Below are 16,681 nucleotides of genomic sequence, written 5' to 3'. Positions count from 1 at the left end.
ACTGTTATGACTTAATTCCCAAACACACACATACACAGAACAGCTTTTCTGAGTTTTTTCTCTTTTTATGAGCAGATACTAATGCCTAGTGGGAAAAAATATTCATATAACATTAAATCATTTTAATTTTGTTAAAGAATTTAAACAATTCTTGGGCCATTCTTTTTGACTTCATAAGTTTTGTTTGTTTTGTTGGGGAAAGTTTTTTCAGTAGTGTTACACCAGGTATAAGTTATTTTTATTTTATTTTATTTTTTGTCTTTGTTTTATTTTATTTTTTGTTGTTTGTGTTTGTTTATATGGATCCCATTAGCTGAAAGTCTATGCAATCAGCTAGTTTTCCTGGGTCCACACATATGCATATTCATACATACAAATCTGTTTTTAATTCATAACAGGACTAGACATAAAATACAATATGATTACATTAATCAAGACATATAAAAACCTAATGTAGTGTTTTTGTTTCAGTAAAAGAAACCCTCCATTCTAGCCTCTGTAACTCTGTGCCAGTAAGGCCTAGAATCACCCTGACATTTTTAACACACACACACACAGATTGTTTTGGTTCCAATAAGATTGTTGTTTTTTCTTTCTCTCTTTTCTGAGTGTTAGAGGTTTTAGAAGCTGAAAACTTGGAGCATTATCTAACCGAGTGGAATTACATGATGTTATAAGTTTTATTTTTTATTTGTATTTTTTTCCTTTTTGACAATGTAACAACAATTTAATTTTTACAACTTAACAATTTGTTTTGATTATTTATCTAAGTGATTTATCTAAGTGATTTAACTGGTAGTTTATTTGATTGATTGATTGTTTATTTGATTTATTAGTGAGTTAATTAATTGAACAGGTCAATACTTGGTTGAGTATGTAATTATCTGAATGTGCAGTTGATTGATTTTAATCAATTTTAATTTAATTTTCATTTTAATTGAAGTTATACTTATTGGACTTATACTCTGATCTTGATATCTGCCTTGTCTTTCTTGAGAACTATACTAGAAGGAATCCAGCACAACCCCGCTTACCAGAGAAAGAATAAACTTCAACTGCAATAATTACAGAACCACGTGACAGTGCCACAAGGGCGAGACAAGGGTGCATGATGGAGAAAGGTAAAAGAACTACTCCAGCTGCAATTGTAATAATAAAGCACAAGAAGGCTGAAAAAGAAATTAAGAAGTACATGAAAAAAAATGGCAAGAACGGACAAAAGGAAGATTGCAGTGGCCTGAAGGAGGCACGTTTGATGAGGTAAAATGCAGGAAGATGAGAGTATGGTGAGTTCATGGCCAAGTGACTGGACAAATAAACAAGGTGGTGTTGTAATTCTGCAACGGTGGGGTTTACAGGGTTAAAGAAGCTAAAAGCAGAACAAAGCAAAGAACAAGGGAAAGAGAAGGCTACAGCCCCACCATCAGGTGAATGGGGGGGAACAGCTCCAGCCCCCACCTTACAACAAACAATATAAGCCCAACCACCATGGCATATATCCCGTAATAAATACGGGAGAGGCGAGTGAAACACAAGAAATAGAACTGGAGATTATAGGAGGGCAAGTCAGAGGAGTAATCCGGCAGACGTCAGCAGAAAAAGAACGTTCCAAGGGAGAGCACGAAGACTGCCCTCCCATGGTAAAGGGCGGCAGCAGAGGAGAAGAAGGAAAATACCCAGAATGCCCAGAAGGGGCTACAGGAGTAAGAGAGGAAGCGCTGGAAGATGATGAATACAGACGCCTGTACTGGGACAGTGAGGTGGAGAAAACTAATGCCCGATGGGAGGAAGGGGACTCAAACAGAGGAGCATAATATGGAGTGGTTGACTGAATACACACGCCCGCCAGGTTTAAAAAGACACAGCACACCGACTCCCTGGGCAAGAGAATACATTAAGCCATGAATGGAAGATGTCTGCCAGCCGGGAAGGAGAGGATCAATAAAAACCGGGCAGATGGAACATCATAAGAACCTCAGCAAAGCACAGGGGTCCCTAAGCAAACCAAACGACTGTGCGACAAAAAAGACCCTCATAGCTGTCCAGGAGGAGCAAGAAAAGGAACAACAGACCAAGGCAGATGGGAATGTATCACCCAACGGAAATAAAAAGACAGGTGAGGTGTGGCAACGGCATCAACAGCTGGAGGAAGGTACAGAGATGCCCGGCGAGGGAATAAAAAGACGGAGTAACCAAAAGTCCCTCACCCCAATGGAAATAGTGAGTGATGAAGACATAAGCCCAAGGGCGGCCCCAGTGGATGTGGAGCCCCCGCACGATATAAGAGGAGTAAGAGTGAGACTGCAGGGAGAAGTGCAGCTGACCCCCCTGGAAACAGAAGGCGTGTGGCAGAACGAAGAGCAGGAAAGAGCAAAAGGGAAGCTCTGGAACGAAGCCAAAAAAACAGATGTGACGATGGAGGAGTTACGAGGTCAAGCATCACGACTGGAGATGAAAGTGGAGGAATTGGTGTTGGAATATAAAAACCTGGAGGAAGAACAGAAACGAGCAGAGAAACAATTTAAAAATCTCCAAAGAATAAGGAAGGCACGGAAGAAGTCAGATAAATAAAAATGGGGCGACATCCAAAGAAACAGACACATGCAGACCCAATCCCAGACAGGAAGAGGCAAAGGTGGGGAGACGCAGCGGGTGGCCCCCGAAAGTGAGAGCTCCAGTGAAGAAGAGGAGGAGACAGAAGCACCGAGAGCAACACAGCTCCCCCTGATAGTTAAAGGAAAGCAAAGGCATTATGTGCCATGGACATTCATGGATGTGACTGGATTGGTAAAAAGACTGCCAAGTGTGCGAAGGAGCACAGAGATGGATCACAAAGTTCAAGAAACAAACGACCGGACAAAGTTTGGCTCTGGGAGATCTGAAGGCAATCCTATGCCAGACCGTAGGAAAAGCCAAAGTGCTGGAAATACTCAATAATGCTGGGTTGGAAAGACTGGCTGACGATCCAAGGGGAGATGGAATAACCTTCGGCCCATACAGGAATGACCTGTGGGATCAGTTAAGGACGGCCTACCCAACCAAGGCAGACCCAAGAAAAGTGGAAAAAATAAAGCAGGAAGAAGGGGTTGCCGAATTCATACTGAAACTCCAGGAGTCCTGTAGAGAGGAGATGGGAGCAGCATGGGATGAGACACCCGCAAGTGAGACACTGTTTAAACTCATGTTAAAAAGGGGACTCCCTGAGGAAGTCCAAGACCAACTGGAAACAGTGGTGGGTCTAAACACCATGCCATGGGCCACCTTCGAAGCGAATGTAATACACCATACAGAGTTACACAGAAAGAGGAAGAGGGAGGCAAAGAAGGCTGCAGAAGATTTAGTAGTGCAATTGCACAAGGCGCAGCTGTGAGAACTAGCAAGAAATAAACAAGAAAGCCATGAAAAGAAGAAGAAGGAAGATAAAGAGTATGTCTCAAAACAGGCGGCAGTCATGGTGGTTCCAACCGCTGCTGAGGCTGTGCCACCTCAAAATGGAGGAGTAGCACAAGTGATGATGACACAGCCACTGCCTCCAACGATGATGCAATATCCAATGGGATATCCAACGAATTATCCAATGAATCTTCAGTATGCTCCTCAACAGCGTGACTGGGGACCAGGCTGAGGTCGAGGAACAAGAGGACAGCGAGACAGTTGCGCAATATCTCCATCGCCTCACTGACATACAGTACACAACGCGCACAGCGGCCTCATACCCCCAGCAGGATATGAGTGAGGGGGAAGTGACAGTGTACGAGGCACACTTGAGAAACAGTTTCATGAATGGACTGGTTCCAGAAATATCTGACAAGGTGAAAAACCTATGCATCACGTGGGACATTGGAAAGCTGAGCCTCATCATACAACATGCTCTGCATGCAGAAAAGCTGCCCACGCAAAGTATGAAGGAGCGGATTAAGTATGAAAGGCCGGATGAAACAAGAGAATGGGAGAAATGCCACGTACTCTGACTTCATAATGGAATTACATGAAGCATAAGGCTTTGTTGTGATGCTTTTCCAGGGAAGATGGATATAACAAAGATTACGCTGTGCACATGGGAAGCCAAGGAAGACAACAGGTGCCTGCACAGATGCCTGCTCCAATGTTTCAACAAGGAGCAGGGCAGTCAGGAATGCAGCATGCACTCGCAGCAACACCACAAGGAGCTGGAAATTGGGCAGGCCAATGGATGGGCCCAGGATTTCAAGGACAAGCCCCAGCACCACTAGGAGGGAGCCCATTGGGCCCAGCCCCAGCAGGAATGTGAAGAGGCCTAGAGAAGAAAGAGGGGGAGCTGGTGCAGTGTACCACCTCATTGCATCCTGCACAAGAACCATCAATTATGGTGGGAATTGGAAATGAAGTACAGGCCCCATTCCTGATTGACAAAGGAGCAATATTTACAAGCGTTGGAAAAGAATATTTACTATATTTCCCAGACACTCCAACCAATCTACTTGGGGGAGATGTGCTCTGCAAATTAGGAGCCAAAATACACTGTGGGCCAACAGGAGTGTGGATAACACTCCCAGTAATGTTAGCTCGACAATACCAAGTAGTAAGCCAAGAAAAGGAAATGACAGAACTGGACAAAGTATATTGGATGGAAGTCAAGGACAAAGATACATTAAAAAATATGGCAAGAATACTCGGTATGGAAACCATGGCAAAACTACATACGACCAGATTGCCGTGAGGCTAGAGGACCATGGCATTGTACCCTGAAACATGATGAAGAGGGAAAAGATGAAGAATATGCATCATTATGATAAGAACGACTAGAAGGAAGAAAATATCACATCAGCACGCACGGCATGATAATTGGCCAGCAAGGACTAGCTACAAATGCTGTACTCCCTGAGCAGATTTAAGAATGGTATTAAGTTGGAGATGCAGTCTCCCACATCTCCCTGATGATCGGGCAAGGTTTTGAATCCAAAGATTTTGGGCCTAAGATGAAAGAGGCAGAAAGGGTAGTGAAGTGGAACATGACTAAAGACCCTAGAGTACATATGTCAGAAGATGGAGATTTTAAGGATAGATTAGGGGACAATCATGTTATCATGTAATCATACACAACCATGTTAGTAAGTCAGTGAACAAACATAAATTCTGGTAAGAGTAGAAGTAGAGATACAGATGCCACAGATGGCAGATAAGGAAGAGCCAACGGTGTGCTAAAAGAGAAAATTGCAAAAATATGCGCCAGCACAAGCCTGAATTGGGTACAGGCTTTGCCATTGGCTCTGATGAAAATGCGTTCACAGACAAATCGACAACGCACTTCATGAAATGGTGACAGGCAGGCCGATGCCCGTGGCTTTTGCACGAGGACCCTATAAGGAACCATCGCTTGAGCAGATGGAAGGTGAAATGTCCAGCTATGTGAAGCATTTAACCCATATCCATAGACTCTTGTGTTCTCAGGTGAGTCCGGCTACGCATGGCACAGCAGTGGAGGAACCACATAATCAAGTAGAACCAGGAGACACAAAAGGAGTACAAAGGAGTACATCAGAACATTCAAGAGAAAACATTGGAGACAGCCAAGAAGAGAAGGACTTTTTAAAGTGGTGTTAGCTACCCCCACTGCAGTCAAGGTCGAAGGTAAGGAATACTGGTATCACCTTAATCATTGTTGTCGTGCGACAGCTGTAGCAGATACTGGGAAGAGCCCCCTTCAGACACTGGGGAAGAACCTTCAACCTCAAAGACAAGGGCGCAGCCCCAATAGTAAATGCGAAAACCTGCCGCTCCAGGGTGCGGGGGGAGTACGAGGCACAAAGTGAACAGTATTAACCAATACAATACCACAGCTGATGGCATCGAGGGAAATCTCTATCGATAGTGGCTGACAGAAACCACTCACCAGGATGCTGCAAACAGAATCTGTGTAATATGCCATGACCGGTCTAATCAAACACCCTATGTAATGCCTACTAGAGGTGTGGACGAGTGTGATAAATCTCCATATTATGATACATATGTATGTCCTGCACTTTGCCTGCTGGGTTCAGTAGCCAGAACACATGGGCCGAAATGGATGGGCAACATAAGTAGATCATGTGCGTATCAGCCGGTAGCCGGGCCAATCCCTACACAATCTGAACATGACTGGTCAGATGCGGCCTAACCAGAAGTTTCCACTATGTATTAAGTCAAGAGGATCAGTGTATGTTGGTTTAATTGGATCCAGACTCCCACTGCTGGACGAGAACAATAGTGATTCGGACTGGAACTAGTTGCGCATATATAGGACTGTAACATATTGGTGTGTGTCCCTGTTTGTTTGTATCCCCTATGTGTGTATATCTTTCATAAGTGTTGTGTACACGAGGCACCACATTACTGGTGATGGCCTTAATGCCTTAATTGTGACTGAATCCAGACTGACTACACACAAACTTTTCTGTACATATGATTTCGTAATGGGTGTTGGTATTTTGTGTCTACTGGTCTATTGCCTGTCTCTCTGTTGTCTGTAAGGCTTTGTTGCAGGCTATGTCGAACCCCCGGAGTAATCAGGGACAAGCCCAGCGTCCCCGCACTTGTGCCCGGTTAGAGGCGAGCCCACGGGGTGTCACTTGTTGCCTTGGCAATGCCCCCGGTTACTGCTACACGTGCATCCAACTGTCTGACTTCATCTGGGTGGACTTCGACCTGGGTGTATCACCACATCGCAACTGGCTAACATACCCTTCCCCGCCGACGGCTGACACTTGGTTCACGTTGCTTGACACATGCCCCGTATCACTTATCCTAGCACACGCTGATCTAGTCCTCCCTGAAGGACTGTGGGTTCATTCGTGCCACCAGAATGATTAATCTCTGGACAAGGGATTGTTTTTGCAGGTACACACATATGAGGTACATCGTTCCTTTTGTGTGACCTTGACATATGGACGTGGACATGCACATGCGTATATTATTTGCCACCATATACGGCAGGCCGCCATACGCCAGTACTGTACGTTATTCTTTTGTGTATATAAACTCTGGACATCTCACACCAAAGATGTGCAACAAGATCTACAGGATATGCAAGGGCCACCCAAATTCATGGACTCATAGGCAGGGGGTGATTCGGATGCGGTTGTTCCCATAACTCGAGCTTTCCACGCTTATCGCCACAAAGACATTTGGAGATCCCTACGCGCAGGCCGTCACATTAGAGCCCCCTTGCCACAGTGGATTCAAACCATGCAGCGCAATCACTATTGGTGGTGGTCGTAAGGACAGCTAGTTTTCTTATGCCCTGCAACTGTTTTTGTGTGTTTTTGTTTGTTTATTATGTTTACCATACCTTTAGTATGTTTATGCCGTATGTTTCAGTGACCCTGGTGACACTGCTTTCACTGTCGCGCTATATATGCGGGCAGAGTGAGAATTTTCCCTCAAATCTGGCATCTAGAGGGTTTTTCGCTCACTCCTGGCTCACCTTTTGAGATAGAGCATATGTGAATTGTGGGTGAATATTTTGAGTAATGTTTTGTTTTATGTTATTGTGTTTGTTATGTTTTATGTATTATGGGTTTTGTTTTCATTGTGGGGGAGTAATATTCTGTTTTATGTTATTGTGTTTATGTTTTATGTATTATGGGTTTTTTGTTTTCGTTGTGGGGGAATGTTGTAAGTTGTTGTAAGTTGGGGTAGAGGTCGTCGTGATTAGATAGATATATGGGTTAGTGGAAATGACAAGGTAGTCCAGAACACTGCAACATAAGTTTGGTGAGACTTTACAGTCTCACAGGGGGGAATGTTGGAAAAAATCTTAGTAGAAATAATTAAAATATTATTCCTTACAATACTATAACCAAAGTAAAGTATTAGGCCTTGCAAAATATTACAATTGCTGTCATAAGACATATGTAGGTGATGTTGTAGGCCAAAGATGTTTATTGCAACCAGATTCGGGGCTGTCAGGCCTAGTCAGTCTGAGCACATTTGTAATAACAACTTGTTATGTAGAAGGGAAAAGACCATTGTTCCCAGACCTTAGCTCATAAATTGTTATGGAAAATGAAGAACACCATGGTTCTCAGACCTTGGGCCATAGCAATAACATGTTATGTAGAATGAAAAAAAAAACAGTGGTCCACAGACCTAGGCCCTGAAAAATAAGGGGAGGAAAATCCATAAATGGGCATGTGGTGCTCATAAACTTGTTGTGCAGACCGAAGAAGGCCCAGGTGTTTAGTCTGAGATCATGAAAAATAAGGGGAGGAAAATCCATAAATGGGCATATGGGTGAAAGGTAATGGGAAATAAGGGGAAATTGGGTCAGTGTATTTAGAAAACATAGGAGGTAATGCCGGTAAATAAGGTGATATGGCACCTGGGCTCCTAGGAGCACCAGGGTATATATTGAGAAGATGTCTGAGGTTTTTTTTGGTTCTTCGGGGTTGAAGGTGTGTGTGTGTGCGTGTGGGGGCGCGCGCGTGCGGGCGGGCGTGTGCCCGTGTCCGCGGGTCAAGGTGGGTGGTTTTTATTTTTGCAAGGACGTCGCGAGAGTTCTTGTTTTTCTTGATTGATTTTGCATGACATGCTCTTTTTGGGGGTTTTCATTTGTTACTTTGAATTTGGCAATTTGTTACTTTTAATTTGGCAATTTGTTACTTTTAATTTGCCAATTTGATACTTTGAATTTGGCAATTTGTTACTTTTAATTTGGCAGTTTGATACTGTGAATTTGGCAAAATATAATTTGTTGGCTGATTGACCACAATAAAGAAGTCATTCTCATCCAGGTCTGAGGAGTTTTCTCAGTATTTTTGTAGTAATTATAGAGTTAACAGTTAAGTTTAACTAAAACAGTCTTTAGTAACCAAAAAGTCTAAGTGTGGAGATCACCCTGCGATGTGTCGACTTGGAGACCGGCTCTGAGTTCCCCTTAAGGAAGAGAAATATCTTGTGATTTATTGGAAAATCCTATTTTCTGATCTCTGCATGTCTTTACCAATATACAGTATGTCAGTATTTGTACATTTCCCCCTGTGTATTTTAAATATATAGTGAAATATTTTGTAATATATCTCTGTGCTATTGTAGTAGATGAAGGAATATACAGAATATCAGATTCTCACTTCCTTTAATTATAAACACAGACATTTATCAATGTAAAACCTGAACAGATAACAGAATGATGTTCTTTACTGCTGCCTCGTCTATATACTGGTTACAACAGCAAGTGACATGTCGCAGTAGATTAGAGAAGATGCGTGATCTCCTTCTGTTTTTCTCTCTTTCACTCCCAAATCCCTCTCTCCTATGAAGGAGGTTTTAGAAATGAAGTGAAGGACTTCTGTTCTCAGGTCAGTCAGGTTGTCTTTATGCTGTGTGCATTAACACGACTTACTACCGTTAGCTTAAAGACACTAAACGCCAGGCCGAGTCGACTCTTCGGTGCTTTTACAAAACATGGTGTGATTGTTACACAGAGTGACTGATGACAATTATTCTGTTTACAAACACTGAAAACTGTTAAAGCTGTGATTTATGTTTATTGTGTAACATTCAGATGGAGTCTGTCAGTGGTGTGTGTTATATGCTGCGTGTTTGTTGTGTCTTTTACTCGACACGGTAAACGTCTCTGTACATTATTACACTGCAGTGAGGTTACACACAGGTGCATTGTGGGAAAGAAGCTGACTGATGGAAGTGGAATCTCACTTACTGATCAGACTCCTTCACATAAACATGATCTGAAAATCATCTGTATGTTTCTATTTGATTCCTGGATTAAAATGTAATATATGTGATAAGTTAATAAAATATCAGCTTTTACTATTAGTGTGAAGTCGAGTTATTTACTTACCGCTGTGAGAAGTATCATGTAAAACAACAGAGAAATGTAATGTTAGATAAAATACAATGAGAAAAACTTATGATTTACAGTCAGAACAGCTGATAAACAATCTTCACTCTGTGCTTTCAAAGATGTTCAGCTACAATTTTAACTCTTTTTATAAAATATAACACATAGTGAATCATTATAAATAGTTTATAAATAATGAAAGACTTCATGAGGTGTTATTATGACTAATGACTGTTTGTTATAAAACCTTCAGCTTTTTCTCTCTCAGTATCAGTGTGTAGCTCAGATTTGTGTGTCTGTACAACACTGAATGACAAACTAGACACCAGCATGATGAATGTTCTGTTAGAGATCACAGTCTGTTGTGTTCACTACACTATGCTCATGATGCTCAGATATCTATGTGCTATTGCACTCTGAACACACAGCACAGTCTAATCTATTTCATCTGAACAATAAATATATTATTCATGCAGCATCAAGACATCACTAGCACAGAAAAGGGGTTTATACTCACGTAACACAGGAATCTGTGAAAGTAAATAAAACAGTGTGAAGATTTTATGCATGATTACAAATGTGAATTGTTCCATGTGAAAATGTCTAAAGTAACTGTTACTCTGGTTAAAACACAGCTGATGTGTGTCTTAATAAAAAAGAGGAAAACTAGACAACAGTCAGTCATCACACACAGTAAATCTGTATCATGTAGCATTGTGCTAATATACCGCTAGTTCCCCTTAAGGAAGAGAAATATCTTGTGATTTATTGGAAAATCCTATTTTCTGATCTCTGCATGTCTTTACCAATATACAGTATGTCAGTATTTGTACATTTCCACTCTGTGTATTTTAAATATATAGTGAAATATTTTGTAATATATCTCTGTGCTATTGGGAATATACAGAATATCAGATTCTCACTTCCTTTAATTAATTATAAACACAGACATTTATCAATGTAAAACCTGAACAGATAACAGAATGATGTTCTTTACTGCTGCCTCGTCTATATACTGGTTACGACAGCATGTGACATGTCGCAATAGATTAGAGAAGATGCGTGATCTCCTTCTGTTTTTCTCTCTTTAATAAAAATGTACATTAACCCTGTTGCATAAGTTTACACACCCTTTTCAAATTGCTAATGTGGCAGTGTTCAGAATCGACCAATCACGTTCAAACTTTTGTTAAATACCAACTAGAAGATACCTGCTGTCAATTAAAGTGACTGATGGACACCAAATAAAGTACAGCTGTTCCTGTAGGATTGTTCATTTTAGTAACTGGAAAAGCCATGGGGCTGCAAAGAGCTGACAAAGCAGGTACAGGATCTCATTGTTGAGAAATATCAATTAGGAGAGGGTTACAAACAAATTTCAAGACATAGAATATACCATGGAACACTGGAAAGACAATTGTTACGTTCTATACTTGTGGGTTCAGTGTTTTGTTTGTTCTTTCTCTGTCTCTCTCTTTGCTCCACTATCTACCTTTTCAGATCCCTACCATTGGACATCTCCTGTCAATCTTCATTATCCTGTGTGACATCACCCATCGATCCACCAATCAACCAGAAACAGAATCACGATTAGAATCAGAAACAGAAACAGAAGGAGAAAGAAGAAGTGTGCTAAATTTGTTAGAGAGCTATGTTGTTGTTCATTCGGTTTTAGTATGTCAGACTGTTCATGTATCCCAACATGTTAGTCACTTTGTGTATGTGACTCGTTTTTCATTTTGTGTATGTGACTTGTTAGTCACTTTGTGTATGTGACTCGTTAGTCACTTTGTGTATGTGACTCGTTAATCACTCGTTCTGCATCTGTATGCTTGTGTTTATTCTCTTTGTGGATGTGAATTTGTTTATATTGGGGAAAACTGGACAGGTGAGTACTTCCCATGACATATTGTACAACACGTAGGTAAGCTTTTCTGTATTAGACACACTAGGTTAGGAGCGCGCGCCACCCTCTGTACCTTTTGTTTGGATAGGAAGTATAGGTTAGTTGGGGCGTCATCGATGCTGAGGATTTGTTTTATTACTTTCCTTTCTAGTTCAGGTTAGGGGGTTAAGTTTAAGTTAGCGCGGTTTTGTTTTGCTTATTTCTTTGTTTTGGCACCGCTCGTGTCTCTTTTCCCATTTGTGTTTTTTGTTATCTTTTTTCTGTAGATATCGTGAATGTTATCACCTTTGTCAGCACCACTTGTATGATAATAGAGACAGATTTTGCCCCCTATTTGTTGTCCTTGTCGTTGATTGCCACATACACAGCAGAAATCTGACTTTATAATCATTCCATATTGTTACCTTCCCAACCATACCCCTAAACACCATTTGGGATCGTAACAACAATAATCAACAAACTCTAAAGCCTATGAAATTATTCAGAAGTCCATCATAAATCTGGTCAGGGAGGGAGGCTGTCAAGATGCCCAATATAAGATTCTTCATATGTCTGAACTACAGGTTAGAGTGATAAGATGGAAATCAGTTTTGTTAAAAAAAAATGTCCAAGGCTGGCTAAAGTTATCAACAAAATATATCCAATCTCCCAAAACTATGTGGAATAATGTTTTATGGTCTGATGAGACTAAAGTTAAACCTTTTGGCCATAAAAGCAAAGGAAATGTTCGGCACAAAGAAACCACATCAACAGAAGATCTCCATCCCCACAGTGAAGCATGGAGGTGGCAGCATCATTGTTTGGGGCTGCTTTTGTTCAGCTGGAACTGGGGCTTTAATCAGACTGGAGGTAATAATGAATAGCTCCAAATACCAGTCAGATTTGGTGCAAAACCTTAGGACTTCTGCTAAAACACCTAAGATGAAGAGGAATTTCACCTTTCAGCAGGACAATGACCTGAAGCACACCCACAAATCAACAAAGGAATGACTCCACCAAAACAAGTCCAGATCCAAATCCAATCAAAAATCTGTGGGGTGACCTGAAGAGGGCTGTGCACAGGAGATCTAAAATCTAAAGGTGCTTCAAATAAGTATAAATTTAGGGGTGTGTCAGCTTATACAACAAGGTTATTGAACATTTTTATTTTTTTTTAATCCTAAAATAACTTTAATAAACAAGTTGCAATTTCACTATAAAAATGGAAAAGTTTCTGATATGATTTTTCTTGTTTTCATTTATTACACAAAAACCCTGCAATTTCAACGAGGTGTGTAAACTTTTTATATCTATTACTTATTTTTTTTCTTTCTATTTGATTCCTGGATTAAAATGTAATATATGTGATAAGTTTATAAAATATCAGCTTTTACTATTAGTGTGAAGTCGAGTTATTTACTTACCGCTGTGACAAGTATCATGTAAAACAACAGAGAGAAATGTAATGTTAGATAAAATACAATGAGGAAAACTTATGATTTACAGTCAGAACAGCTGATAAACAATCTTCACTCTGTGCTTTCAAAGACGTTCAGCTACAATTTTAACTCTTTTTATAAATATAACACATAGTGAATCATTATAAATAGTTTATGTTAAATAATGAAAGACTTCATGAGGTGTTTTTATAACTAATGACTGTTTCTTATAAAACCTTCAGCTTTTTCTCTCTCAGTATCAGTGTGTAGGTCAGATTTGTGTGTCTGTACAACACTAAATGACAAACTAGACACCAGCATGATGAATGTTCTGTTAGAGATCACAGTCTGTTGTGTTCACTACACTATGCTCATGATGCTCAGATATCTATGTGCTATTGCACTCTGAACACACAGCACAGTCTAATCTATTTCATCTGAACAATAAATATATTATTCATGCAGCATCAAGACATCACTAGCACAGAAAAGGGGTTTATACTCACGTCTCAGTCGAACCTGTGAAAGTAAATAAAACAGTGTGAAGATTTTATGCATGATTACAAATGTGAATTGTTCCATGTGAAAATGTGGAAAGTAACTGTTACTCTGGTTAAAACACAGCTGATGTGTGTCTTAATAAAAAAGACGAAAACTAGACAACAATCAGTCATCACACACAGTAAATCTGTATCATGTAGCATTGTGCTAATATACCGCTAGTTCCCCTTAAGGAAGAGAAATATCTTGTGATTTATTGGAAAATCCTATTTTCTGATCTCTGCATGTCTTTACCAATATACAGTATGTCAGTATTTGTACATTTCCACTCTGTGTATTTTATATATATAGTGAAATATTTTGTAATATATCTCTGTGCTATTGGGAATATACAGAATATCAGATTCTCACTTCCTTTAATTATAAACACAGACATTTATCAATGTAAAACCTGAACAGATAAGAGAATGATGTTCTTTACTGCTGCCTCGTCTATATACTGGTTACGACAGCATGTGACATGTCGCAGTAGATTAGAGAAGATGTGTGATCTCCTTCTGTTTTTCTCTCTTTAATAAAAATGTACATTAACCCTGTTGCATAAGTTTACACACCTTTTCTAATTGCTAATGTGGCAGTGTTCAGAATCGACCAATCACGTTCAAACTTTTGTTAAATACCAACTAGAAGATACCTGCTGTCAATTAAAGTGACTGATGGACACCAAATAAAGTACAGCTGTTCCTGTAGGATTGTTCATTTTAGTAACTGGAAAAGCCATGGGGCTGCAAAGAGCTGACAAAGCAGGTACAGGATCTCATTGTTGAGAAATATCAATTAGGAGAGGGTTACAAACAAATTTCAAGACAGTGAATATACCATGGAACACTGGAAAGACAATTGTTACATTTTATACTTGTGGGTTCGGTGTTTTGTTTGTTCTTTCTCTGTCTCTCTCTTTGCTCCACTATCTACCTTTTCAGATCCCTACCATTGGACATCTCCTGTCAATCTTCATTATCCTGTGTGACATCACCCATCGATCCACCAATCAACCAGAAACAGAATCACGATTAGAATCAGAAACAGAAACAGAAGGAGAAAGAAGAAGTGTGCTAAATTTGTTAGAGAGCTATGTTGTTGTTCATTTGTTTTTAGTATGTCAGACTGTTCATGTATCCCATCTTGTTAGTCACTTTGTGTATGTGACTTGTTTTTCATTTTGTGTATGTGACTTGTTTTTCATTTTGTGTATGTGACTCGTTAGTCACTTTGTGTATGTGACTCGTTAGTCACTTTGTGTATGTGACTCGTTAGTCACTTTGTGTATGTGACTCGTTAGTCACTTTGTATGTGACTTGTTAATCACTCGTTCTGCATCTGTATGCTTGTGTTTATTCTCTTTGTGGATGTGAATTTGTTTATATTGGGGAAAACTAGACAGGTGAGTACTTCACATGACATATTGTACAACACGTAGGTAAGCTTTTCTGTATTAGACACACTAGGTTAGGAGCGCGCGCCACCCTCTGTACCTTTTGTTTGGATAGGAAGTATAGGTTAGTTGGGGCGTCATCGATGCTGAGGATTTGTTTTATTACTTTCCTTTCTAGTTCAGGTTAGAGGGTTAAGTTTAAGTTAGCGCGGTTTTGTTTTGCTTATTTCTTTGTTTTGGCACCGCTCGTGTCTCTTTTCCCATTTGTGTTTTTTGTTATCTTTTTTCTGTAGATATCCTGAATGTTATCACCTTTGTCAGCACCACTTGTATGATAATAGAGACAGATTTTGCCCACTATTTGTTGTCCTTGTCGTTGATTGCCACATACACAGCAGAAATCTAACTTTATAATCATTCCATATTGTTACCTTCCCAACCATACCCCTAAACATTATTTGGGATCGTAACAACAATAATCAACAAACTCTAAAGCCTATGAAATTATTCAGAAGTCCATCATAAATCTGGTCAGGGAGGGAGGCTGTCAAGATGCCCAATATAAGATTCTTCATATGTCTGAACTACAGGTTAGAGTGATAAGATGGAAATCAGTTTTGTTAAAAAAAAATGTCCAAGGCTGGCTAAAGTTATCAACAAAATATATCCAATCTCCCAAAACTATGTGGAATAATGTTTTATGGTCTGATGAGACTAAAGTTAAACCTTTTGGCCATAAAAGCAAAGGAAATGTTCGGCACAAAGAAACCACATCAACAGAAGATCTCCATCCCCACAGTGAAGCATGGAGGTGGCAGCATCATTGTTTGGGGCTGCTTTTCTTCAGCTGGAACTGGGGCTTTAATCAGACTGGAGGTAATAATGAATAGCTCCAAATACCAGTCAGATTTGGTGCAAAACCTTAGGGCTTCTGCTAAAACACCTAAGATGAGGAGGAATTTCACCTTTCAGCAGGACAATGACCTGAAGCACACCCACAAATCAACAAAGGAATGACTCCACCAAAACAAGTCCAGATCCAAATCCAATCAAAAATCTGTGGGGTGACCTGAAGAGGGCTGTGCACAGGAGATCTAAAATCTAAAGGTGCTTCAAATAAGTATAAATTTAGGGGTGTGTCAGCTTATACAACAAGGTTATTGTACATTTTTATTTTTTTTACCCTAAACTAACTTTAATATATAAGTTGCAATTTCACTATAAAAATGGAAAAGTTTCTGATATGATTTTTCTTGATTTCATTTATTACACAAAAACCCTGCAATTTCAACGAGGTGTGTAAACTTTTTATATCTATTACTTATTTTTTTCTTTCTATTTGATTCCTGGATTAAAATGTAAAATATGTGATAAGTTTATAAAATATCAGCTTTTACTATTAGTGTGAAGTCGAGTCATTTACTTACCTCCCCTGTGACAAGTATCATGTAAAACAACAGAGAGAAATGTAATGTTAGATAAAATACAATGAGAAAAACTTATGATTTACAGTCAGAACAGCTGATAAACAATCTTCACTCTGTGCTTTCAAAGACGTTCAGCTACAATTTTAACTCTTTTTATAAATATAACACATAGTGAAT

At 39.8% G+C, this 16,681-nt stretch overlaps 1 protein-coding gene and 2 long non-coding RNA genes across 3 annotated transcripts in view; 2 read left to right on the top strand and 1 right to left on the bottom strand.

The window, feature by feature from the left end:
* LOC113636639 (trichohyalin-like) overlaps positions 1-16,681 on the bottom strand; it is a 501,252-nt gene that overhangs the window by 263,579 nt on the left and 220,992 nt on the right. The window lies entirely within an intron of this gene.
* LOC113653788 lies at positions 11,269-13,189 on the top strand. The gene is made up of 2 exons (XR_007139636.1): positions 11,269-11,705; positions 11,990-13,189. It is a non-coding gene; the product is annotated as an uncharacterized LOC113653788 (long non-coding RNA).
* On the top strand, positions 14,081-15,437 carry LOC125140337. The gene is made up of 2 exons (XR_007139644.1): positions 14,081-15,086; positions 15,371-15,437. It is a non-coding gene; the product is annotated as an uncharacterized LOC125140337 (long non-coding RNA).

The sequence above is a fragment of the Tachysurus fulvidraco genome, chromosome 26, assembly GCF_022655615.1.
Source record: "Tachysurus fulvidraco isolate hzauxx_2018 chromosome 26, HZAU_PFXX_2.0, whole genome shotgun sequence".
Taxonomy (NCBI): domain Eukaryota; kingdom Metazoa; phylum Chordata; class Actinopteri; order Siluriformes; family Bagridae; genus Tachysurus; species Tachysurus fulvidraco.
Note: the sequence above shows the minus strand (reverse complement) of the source record. Positions and strands in the feature narration are given on the sequence as shown.